Genomic DNA, 11,769 nt, shown 5'->3' on the forward strand with positions numbered 1-11,769 from the left:
TTTTAAATTTGCAGGCCAGTGGAGAAGATTGTGAGGTTGTGAATCATCTGATTTGAATAATTTGGGTGGCATTGTCATAGACAAATTATGTTTACCAATAAGCTTAAGTTAGTAATACTTCATGATTGATCATTGGATTTCTATATATTTACTTGCTAATTTTGGTAATGGGGTGGTCAAGGGTTAATTATTTTGTCACACGCAAAAAATTATTGAGAGAAATAAATTGACCCTAACATGTTTGTTGGTGTTGGCTAGAATTAATCAATTAGAGTTGAGGATTTTTCTATATTTTACTATTTAAGTATTGTATAGGAATTAAGAGTAAAAAATGTTTTGTTTATAAAAGTAGAAACTCATATTCTTATAATATTTATAAAGTCGAAATCATATGGCTGAAAAGAAACAGTAATAGCATCCAATCAAAAATCGTACAATTTTCTTCAAACATTTTTTGTTTATAGTAAAGTAACTTACATTAACATACTGGTGGAATAAAAAGGGGGCAGGTGTACCACTATTCTTTCCTATAAAATCTTGCATAGGATTCCGTAGAAGAAAGGGGGCAAATATACTTTAGGAACTGTTCTAGGAGATTTTACTTCTTTTTTTTTTTTTTTTTTAAAATGAGATTAGTAGAAAAATTATTGCTAATAAAATATTTTACTTTTTTATTTTTTTTAAATGAGATTGGTACATAATGAAGGAGCATAGTCCCGTAACTAAAATTACAAGTTTAACCAAAAACTCTAATCAATAGAGAAGAAACAAAGGTTATGTTTGGTAACCATTTTTATTTTCTATTTTTAAAAAATTGTTTTTGGGAATAAAAAATAATAATTTTATTGTATTTTTAAAATCAAAAACTTGTTTGGATAGTTGAAATTTAAAAAAAAAGTTTTTTTGAAGAAAAAAGAAAATAATAAAATATGTTATTACTAGTATTTGAACTTTAATGCTAACTCATTAAATGACACATATTTATTAAATTAAATGCATATTTTCATTGACTTTTGAAAATTAAAAACTGAAAATAACATTTTGAGAACAATTTTTGTTTTCTATTCATTTTGGGTTGCCAAACAAGTTTTTTAGTTTCAAAAATAGAAAATTGTTTTTGAAAACAGAAAATAAGGGGAAAAAAACCTTTTTTGGTAACCCAAAATGGACAAAAAAAAAAAAAAACTGTTCTCAAAAATCAATTTGTGAAGAAAACTGAAAAACATGCAAAATGTTGTTTTCAGTTTCTAATTTTCAATAGTCAATGAAAATATGCATTTAATTTAATGAATCTAACTCATTTAATGAGTTAGCATTATAGTTAAAATCTTGGTAACAACATATTTTAGTATTTTCTATTTTTTCTTCAAAAACCTATTTTTTTAATTTCAACCAACCAAACATGTTTGTGATTTTAAAAATACAAGAATTTTTTTTTTCTTTATGTTCCCAAAAACGAGTTTTTGAAAACAAAAAACAAAAACTGTTACCAAACATAACCTTAGTAACAACATATTTTTGTATTTTTTTTTTCAAAAAACTATTTTTTTAATTTCAGCTAACCAAACATATTTTTGATTTCAAAAATACAAGAAAATTGTTTTTTCTTTATATTCTCAAAAATAAGTTTTTTAAAATAGAAAACAAAAACTGTTACCAAACATAACCTTGATTGTTATCAATAAGATCCAAAAAAGGCAACCCAATTAATGTTTTTTTTTATAGCCAAAATGTCTTAGGAAAGAAAAATTATGAGAAAAGCTCCAAGCGGAGCAACAAGAGAGCCATGGTGGCAAACCACAAGTTTAGAGCCATCGTAGGCATTTTTTTTAATTGTTGGTTGTACGTGCCACTAATGAGGGGTTAAATAATTGATTTTTGTAAGCTAATATGGGATATTGTTTAATATAATTAACATACTTAGCAAGTGCATTATATTAGTGAATTTTGAGATACATCTAATTTTACACTCAATTCCACCGCCAATTAATGTGTTTAGTTATGATTGGTGCACAATAAGTTGAATATCAGTGATAAATCTATAGAAAAGTGATGTTACTCTAATCATAAATTGATAAGTCAATACAATGTGAAATTAGATGTGTACGTAGTAGTTTTGTTGTATTTTTCCTCTCAAGTTATGGATAAACAAGTTAATAATGCCACTTCAAAAGTTTTATTTTAAAGGGAAAGGGTAAGGTAAATGTAATGAATTTTGTTCAATTATAGCAAAGGACAATGCATCCCAATAGGATCCAGACACGCATTCAACACCTGCTTTTGAATTTTTATTTATTTATTATTATTTTTAACTTTGTGGACAACACAAAAAGGAAATTCAGACCTATCAGGCGCTTCTCCATTTCATTTTAGGCCACAAAGATAAATTTTGAATAGGCCACAGGACACGTGGTCAAAAAATCCTTTAGACAACATTTATTAATTTATGAACATTGGCACTCCAATATGTGAAACGTTGGGTTTAATAACAATCAAGCCTTAATTTTAAAATTTTGGGGTCATTTACGAATTTTCAACTCATTAATGAGGCTTGATCGGGTATTCTTTATCACCATTTTATTCTATGTGAAATTATATATTAGGATCCTTTATATTTGAAATAAATTCATTTCATGGTTTGTATAAAACATTAAAAATCTAAAAGTACATTGAAGGCCAAGTTACTTAAAATAACATGGTATTATACTAACATATTCAAGAAATAAAATCTTAATTGTAAAATGAAAAAAATCTTATTATGTAAAGTCATACATTTTGTTAATTCCTCCATTGACATACTATTTTTGTTACTTTTAATTAATTTTATTTTTAGTATTTCTCTACTCTTTTTTTTTAGTCATTCAATTAAAATGAAGTCACTTGTTCTCGTTAATGCATTGATTGTTCTCTTTAGAATATAAGTCATTTCAAACAAACTTTTCTCAGCCTATCTTTTCATTAATGGGTCGTGCCATTAGGGCATTTGGTAATGAATAATTTTAGAAATAGTTTTTATGCAACTTTAATGGGAAATATAAAAAATTGTGAAAAAATTAGTTATTTTTAATAACATATATTTTGATTTAATGTTCTTAAAACATCAGTTAACTTTTCCCATTTCTTAATAAATGTCTCTTTCATTTTTAGGCAAATTCCTTGTGAGCAAGTTATACCAGCTGGGAAACTAACTCGGATAAGTTTGTTGCTTAAGTTAAATCGTAACTGACAAATATTTCTAGATGATGTTTTAAGAAAGCCATTGACTTTTAGTCCGTCACAGCTAAGATGGAATCTAATTTAATTCTAGCTAGACTATACTCCACCTGAAATGGGAGAAGCTAGCTGAAAGAAGGATGGCATAATGGATGCCATCTTTATTTGCCAAAAACTTTAAACTTTAAACTTTTTTTTTTTTTTTTTTGCCTTTTATTTCAGTGTTTATATATATATATATATATATATAACGAAATTATTAACTTTTAGTTTTTTTAGTCACACATTTAATATAAAAATTACTAAAAATTATATCTTTCATAATATTTTATCAAACAAACTACATGAAACTATAAGATACCTAAACAGACGCCCGTCATCCATGAGAAACCCAAATCAGACCAAGTAAATTGTTTCAAGTTTGGTGGAAGTGGCTTCAAAAACCGTCAGGCTGCAGGCAACACTTTTTTGCAAAACATCAACACATTTGTTTACCAATTTAATGATATGATAAACTTATGCTATGTTTAGATATTGGGAGAAGGAGGACGAGTAATTAAATTACTGTAAGTGCACAATTGCACCTGGCCCCAAGAACAGTTACGGGCTCAGGCCCAATGAGCCTTAAACAATGTAATTTGTAGAGTGTAGGCTTGAAACCCAGGTTAAAAGTGTTTGAGTATTAAATGACAAGCCAAGGATTATAAACACTTGAAGACAACAAGGAATACTGTAAGTCAACCTGCTCGGACGTAAGCCGAGAACTGTTCTTATATTATTTCCCGCTCTCTTTTTCTCTTTCCTTTAGGTTACAAAGAAGGGATCCCCATTTCTGTTCTAAGTTGCTCCTTAAATACTCTCCTTTTTGATGTTTTGTACACGTGTTGCCCCAAACTCCCCCTTAGCCTAGATATTTCTTTTCTCAGTGCCTTTGAATAGTAACCAGAAGTTTCCCTTCCACTGTTCAGGTGTCATTTCCCCATTAATGCGGCCAGGGTGGTAGGTGCAGGGTCTTTAATGTGGAGGTGACAGCCTTTATCCTTGGTGTTTCTCTTACATCGGTGCTTCCAGGACATTCAAGGGTTTACCCCTTTTATCCACTGGTTTTAACCATGTCATTGCCTAACGTTTATCATGAAGTCCCAGATTCTCCGGTGTCCGTCCGAAGAGAAATTCACCCTCGGCTGGATCCTCGGATCCTCGGCGTATGGGCCGACCCGTAGTACTAACAAGTTCTAAACTCAAGAGCAGGTCGGCCTTCTTTAGCACGGCCCAAAGGCCCATATCTCCATCAGGGTCTTTTTACTCCCCACAATAGCCCCTCAAAACACTAATTTTCAAATTCCGAGAAGAAAAATAGGGTTTTGATCTGACGAGAACCCACTTTACACACTTTGTGAGTGATTACACGTGCAGAAATCGTTTCGCGTCCCAGAAGATGCCACCTAGAGGTTTTATTTTCAAAAACGCGCGCATTTATGACTGTAAGCCACACTTTGTCTTCCACGTTCAACGGCGAGATGGGTATCCAACGGTCCTCGTTACTCCACGAAAATTTGGGCGGGATAAACATAATTTTGAGGCCGCTTCTCTGCACATCGTGACGCTTCGGGAACCTGCGCCTTCATTTAATTTCCCAGGGGCTAATCCCATCAAAACATCAGCAATCATACTTTACCTGCAGAAAACCGTGGAAATTTGCACACCTTTATCTTTGTAAGTTCTTACTCTCTCTCTCTTTAACCTTTTCTCCTCGGATATAGTCCTCGGCTATCCTTGTAAACATTCTCCCCTTTAGAGTTTAGCCTTTCGTTCCTTTCTGATGGGTAGATTTAAGTGTCTAGTTGATACCGCCGCTGGAATGGAAGGCTTTAGAGCCAAGTATCACATTCCCGGCGATGTAGGTTTGAAATACTGCCCGGCATAAGCCGTGGCTGGTTCTAGAAAGGAGGGAGAGGTTATCATCCCAATGATAGCCTTTATAGAAGGTGGGATGACCCTCCCAATGAGGCCTGTAACTAGGGAGTACCTTCGCAACCACCGTTTGTGCCCCGATCAATGCCTCCCAAACGTTTTTAGAGTTTTGGGTAGTGTCGATGCTCTAAACGAGCAGATGGGTTTAAACCTCACCTGGCACGATGTTGTCTTTCTGTACGAGTCCCATAAACTTTCCAAAGTAGGTTATTACATTAAGTCTCGCTCCAGTGTCGTTAGGCTAATCTCCTGTCTGCCCAAATCCAACAAAGGTATGAAGGATGACTACCTAATCGTCTCTAGGAATTGGCACGACGGCCTCCACTGCCCAGTTGAGTGGGGAGATCCAGGTGCGACACCTTAGGATTAGCCTTCCTTCCCCCGCACAAACTCCTCTAATATTGACAAAAATACACACTTACATGCATTCACGTTTATTTAGGTTCATCATGTATTGTATGAATCTGACCATATTAGTCTGATTTGGTGTCTTCCTTTGCAGATAAGCGACACGTGCGCCCACGCTTAAGCCACTGCAACGTTGCAGATCTTAACCGGGTACTGCGCTCCGAGGTGTTTGTCAGCGAGGACCTACAACTCAGAGCGGCTCATCTGATCCTAGGATACACTCCCATCTCCTCGGACTTCCAGGAGATAGAAAACGCCATAGTAGCCGGTGACCGAAGGCGAAGGAAGATAAACGTAGCCCGGCCCCATTTTTTAGACGACCACGATCTCCCTGACGCCCCTGACACCATTCTATACGGATAGCCCATTGCGGCAACCCCCCTCGCTGTGCATTCTGAGGCGACTGTTGTTCCAGAAGAGCAGGTGTCTTCTTCGCACACGCTAGACGAAGAGATAGATCAATTCCAACTAGAAGACACCGAAAGACCTCAAGGGACTCAGTTCGTCGTACTTTCTGACGAGGAGGAAGAAGCCACCGAGGCCTCTGGAATTGCAGGGTTCATAGTTGCCCGACCAGAAGACGCATCCGAGGAAGATATGGATAGGATGCAGGATCTCCTAACCAAGAGAGGTGCGAAGGTCGCCGGGAAGAAGACGGGGGCGTCCCAAGTTCACCCATCTTTGCCACCTCCCCCTCCTCCAGCTGAGCCAAAACTTCCAGCCGAGGATCCCAAGAAGAAGAGAAAAGGGGATACTGAGGGGACGATCAGCAAGGACCCTAAAAAACCACGACAACACCCCCCAACGGTTCAGCAGCAGAAGCTGGACAAAGGCAAGGGTAGGGCCCGCTCAGTTGAGAGTGGGGAGATCAGGGATGAGGCCGAAGTGCGCCGAGCACCGGTCACCTGGTCCCCTGACTTAAGATTGGACGGTGCTCCCATCTCCTGCCAATCCAGTATAAGGGCGGTTCAACAAGGCCATGCCCACCACTTGGCCGAAGTGTTGGAGCGCCCTCTTCTGCTGCCCAAGGATATGGAGACCTTGGAAAAAATGAGCCAGCCACAACTATTCCTTTCTTTGAAAAGGGACCTAGCGCTGGTAAGTTTCCCCCTTTTTAGGAATATTCCACTTCTAACAATATTCATAAGTTTTTTACTATTCCTAACTCCTTCATATTTTGTTACAGGCCATTCAGGAGGTCTTCGTAGCCGAGAAGTTCATAGAAGACACTCGGAAGAAGGCCAGAACTGAGCTGGAGATCAGGATGGAGACTGAGAAGTCCTTGGGCACAGCCCTCGCTGAGAACGAGAAGCTTGTCGCAGAGGTGGCTGATCTGAAGAGAGAAAAGAATGAGGTGGAGTCTAATTTGAAGACCATGAAGACCCAGATAGAAGGGCAGCGCAAACTCCTTCGCGAAAAAGATGACGAGCTCTCCCGAGCCCAAAGGGAACGCTTGGATTTGGAAAATGAGCTTGCGCTAATGAAAGAAGAAGCCAGCTCATTCCAACACTCTCTACAGACTGCCAAGCAGACGAGCTACGAGGAAGGGGTAGCAACCACCGAGGAGCAGCTGACAGAGGCCTTCGCGGCTTTGTGCCGGGAGTACTGTCAGAAAGTCTGGGGGGAAGCCCTAAACGTGGCTGGAGTTCCTTTGTCCTCGGATCTGAGGAAGTCCGAGAACATTTGGCTTCCTCTGGAGATACAGGAGATTGAAGAGGCTCCTGCTGCTACTCCTACCCCTGAGTCAGCTCTCCCTGCTCTGCCTTCGATAGTCCCACAGCTGATTCCAGATCCTACAGAACCTTCAGGTTCCAACAAAGAGAAGGAAGGAGGAGGGGATGCAGAGAAGGATTTGAGCCAGACAGTGGAACTCAGCGTCCTTCCAACGAAAACAGTAGACAAAGGAAAGCAAGTCCTGACTTCCTTTGAGCTGGAGTTGAAAGAGACAGAGGGAACCAGCACTTCTCAGCAAGATCCTCCTCCAAAAGCTTAGGACCTAGCTTAGGGCTTCTCTTTCTCCATGTTCAGCTTTTATATGTAATGCATGTCCAAATGATTAATGAAGAACAACTTTATTTGATTTTCACTCGTGTTGCATCTGTTATTACTTTATTCTTTTTATACTTATCGCAAAAATTTCCCATTAATACATAGCAAAGGTTTCTCAGAGTAAACAAATCTAACTCCAGGATTGCACAATCATAACTTTCACATAATCATGCGCATGTTATTAAAGACTTAACAGAAGGCGACATGCTTGAGGTACTTAAACAATGCCTTGATTAAAAAGAAGAAGAGACCTCATACAACGATCAAACCCTTGTAATGTATAGCACCGTTCTTAGTAAGATGTAAGGTCCGAGGACCATTACTTACACAAATTTACTTAACACTTAAAGATATAAAACTTAAGATCCGAATTAATGACCAGTAAGGCACTAATTTCCAGGCGCAATAACCAATTAACTTTAATCAAGTTTGTGATCCGAGGACAAGACTTAAACAATTTCCCATTAGTTCTTAAGATCAATAAGTTTAAATGTCAATTTGTCCAAAGTAGGAGGTCCAAGGACCCGGCGTAAACAAGGTTCTGTTTAATTCTTAAGATCAGTAATTTCAAATGTTAATTTCTCCAAAGTAGGAGGTCCGAAGACCCGGCATAACTAAGGTTCTGTTTAACAAATGACAAGACATCAATTTCCACGAGGTTTGTGGTCCGAGGACTGCACTTAACCAAGTTTCTGTTTGATTCTTAAGATCAGTAACTTCAAATGTTAATTTCCCCAAAGTAGGAGGCCCGAAGACCCGGCATAACTAAGGTTCTGTTTAACAAATGACAAGACATCAATTTCCACGAGGTTCGTGGTCCGAGGACTGCACTTAACCAAGTTTCTGTTTGATTCTTAAGATCGCAACTTCAAATGCTAATTTCCACACCGTAGGAGGCCCGAAGACCCGGCATAACTAAGGTTCTGTTTAACAAATGACAAGACATCAATTTCCACAAGGTTCGTGGTCCGAGGACTGCACTTAACCAAGTTTCTGTTTGATTCTTAAGATCAGTAACTTCAAATGTTAATTTCCCCAAAGTAGGAGGCCCGAAGACCCGGCATAACTAAGGTTTTGTTTAACAAATGACAAGACATCAATTTCCACGAGGTTCGTGGTCCGAGGACTGCACTTAACCAAGTTTCTGTTTGATTCTTAAGATCAGTAACTTCAAATGTTAATTTCCCCAAAGTAGGAGGCCCGAAGACCCGGTATAACTAAGGTTCTGTTTAACAAATGACAAGACATCAATTTCCACGAGGTTCGTGGTCCGAGGACTGCACTTAACCAAGTTTCTGTTTGATTCTTAAGATCAGTAACTTCAAATGTTAATTTCCCCAAAGTAGGAGGCCCGAAGACCCGGCATAACTAAGGTTCTGTTTAACAAATGACAAGACATCAATTTCCACGAGGTTCGTGGTCCGAGGACTGCACTTAACCAAGTTTCTGTTTGATTCTTAAGATCAGTAACTTCAAATGTTAATTTCCCCAAAGTAGGAGGCCCGAAGACCCGGCATAACTAAGGTTTTGTTTAACAAATGACAAGACATCAATTTCCACGAGGTTCGTGGTCCGAGGACCGCACTTAACCAAGTTTCTCGTTTGATTCTTAAGATCGTAACTTCAAATGTTAATTTCCCCAAAGTAGGAGGTCCGAAGACCCGCATAACTAAGGTTCGTTTAACAAACGACAAGACATCAATTTCCACGAGGTTCGTGGTCCGAGGACCGCACTTAACCAAGTTTCGTTTGATTCTTAAGATCGTAACTTCAAATGTTAATTTCCCCAAAGTAGGAGGTCCGAAGACCCGCATAACTAAGGTTCGTTTAACAAATGACAAGATATCAATTTCCACGAGGTTCGTGGTCCGAGGACTGCACTTAACCAAGTTTCTGTTTGATTCTTAAGATCAGTAACTTCAAATGTTAATTTCCCCAAAGTAGGAGGCCCGAAGACCCGGCATAACTAAGGTTCTGTTTAACAAATGACAAGACATCAATTTCCACGAGGTTCGTGGTCCGAGGACTGCACTTAACCAAGTTTCTGTTTGATTCTTAAGATCAGTAACTTCAAATGTTAATTTCCCCAAAGTAGGAGGCCCGAAGACCCGGCATAACTAAGGTTCTGTTTAACAAATGACAAGACATCAATTTCCACGAGGTTTGTGGTCCGAGGACTGCACTTAACCAAGTTTCTGTTTGATTCTTAAGAATAGTAACTTCATGCGTCAGAGGTAGTCATAACTTTGAAATGTTCACTGATAAAAGCACATTTTATTAATAATAATATCTTCTAAGATTATTTACATTCCATGGGCGTGGTACAATTCTTTCATCTAGGTCAGCTAGCCGATATGACCCTATGCCTGCTACTGATACAATGCGGTAGGGGTCTTCCCAGTTGGGTCCTAACTTACCCCAAGCTGGGTTCTTAGAGGTGCCCACAACTTTTCTTAGTACGAGATCACCAGGTGCAAGTGGCCTTAGCCTCACGTGGGCGTCATATCCCCGTTTTAGCTTCTGTTGATAATAAGCCATTTGGACCATTGCTGCCTCGTGCCGTTCCTCAAGCAAATCTAGGCCTTTTTCCAGGAGTCCATTGTTATTCTCCGGGCTAAAGGAGCTGGTCTTTAGGGTGGGAAAACCAGATTCCAGAGGTATCACTGCCTCGGCTCCATAAGTCATAGAGAATGGAGTTTCTCCAGTGGACCTGCGCGGCGTGGTCCGATACGTCCACAGAACATGAGGGAGCTCTTCTACCCATCTGCCTTTCGCATCATCCAACCTTTTCTTCAGCCCACTGACAATGACCTTGTTAACGGCCTCGGCTTGCCCATTTCCTCGAGGATAAGCTGGGGTGGAATACCTATTTATGATACCCATGTCATTACAATACTTCCTAAAAGCCTTACTGTCGAACTGAACACCATTGTCTGAGATGAGTGTGTGTGGTATACCGAATCTGGTAACGATATTTTTCCAGACAAATTTCTTGGAGTCAATATCTCTTATATTTGCTAAGGGCTCGGCCTCAACCCATTTAGTAAAATAGTCTGTTCCCACGAGAAGCCATCTTTTATTGCCTGTTGCCCTCGGAAATGGCCCAACTATGTCTAGTCCCCACTGCGCGAAGGGCCAAGGACTGGAAAGGGGGTTAAGAACTCCTCCAGGTTGATGAATATTAGGAGCAAACCTCTGACACTGATCACATTTCCTGGCATAGTCTTGGGCCCCTCTTTGCATATTGGGCCACCAATAACCCTGAGTCAGAGCTCTGTGGGCTAAGGATCTTCCCCCAGTGTGGCTGCCACAAATCCCTTCATGTAATTCTTCTGGAAGCCCTTCCGTTAAATCAGGGTGTACACACAACAAGTACGGTCCTGAAAAGGATCGTTTGTACAGTTTTTGGTCCTCGGACAACCAGAAACGTGGCGCCTTTCGGCGTATCTTATCTGCTTCGGATTTGTCCTCAGGAAGGACATCATCCCTAAGAAAAGATACGACCGGGTCGATCCAACTACGTCCAGGTCTTATTAGATGGATGTGAGGCGCGTTAGTAATGACAAGAGAGGGTTCTAGTAAATCCTCAACGAGGATAACCCTAGGTAAGCCTTGAGCTGAGGACGTTGCCAACGTGGCTAAGGAGTCTGCATGGGTGTTTCCGCTCCGAGAGATATGGGTTAAGGCGAAGGAGTCAAATTCAGTTTGGTGGCGCTTAATCTGGGCCAAATATTCCTGCATCCTTGGATCTCTAGCCTCCATAGTTCCCGTGACCTGGCCGACCACCAGTTGAGAATCCGAGAAGATATGGATTTCCTTTCCACCCATTTTATGCACCATTTTCATGCCTACCAAGACCACTTCGTATTCGGCCTCATTGTTAGTAGCCGAGAACGCCAATCTCAAAGATTTTTCGAAGACAATTCCCTCTGGGGACGTGAGAACAAGTCCAACACCAGATCCTCTCTGATTAGCTGCCCCATCCACATACGCTTTCCAAATCGGAGGCATGGCAGCTGTAATCACACCAACTGATTTTTCACCCATGCGTGCTTCTTTTAGAGTTTCTTCCAGTAATGGCTCAGCAAACTCCGCCACCAAGTCAGCGAGAACCTGGCCCTTCAC

The sequence above is a fragment of the Castanea sativa genome, chromosome 8 (assembly GCF_040712315.1).
Source record: "Castanea sativa cultivar Marrone di Chiusa Pesio chromosome 8, ASM4071231v1".
Lineage (NCBI taxonomy): Eukaryota > Viridiplantae > Streptophyta > Magnoliopsida > Fagales > Fagaceae > Castanea > Castanea sativa.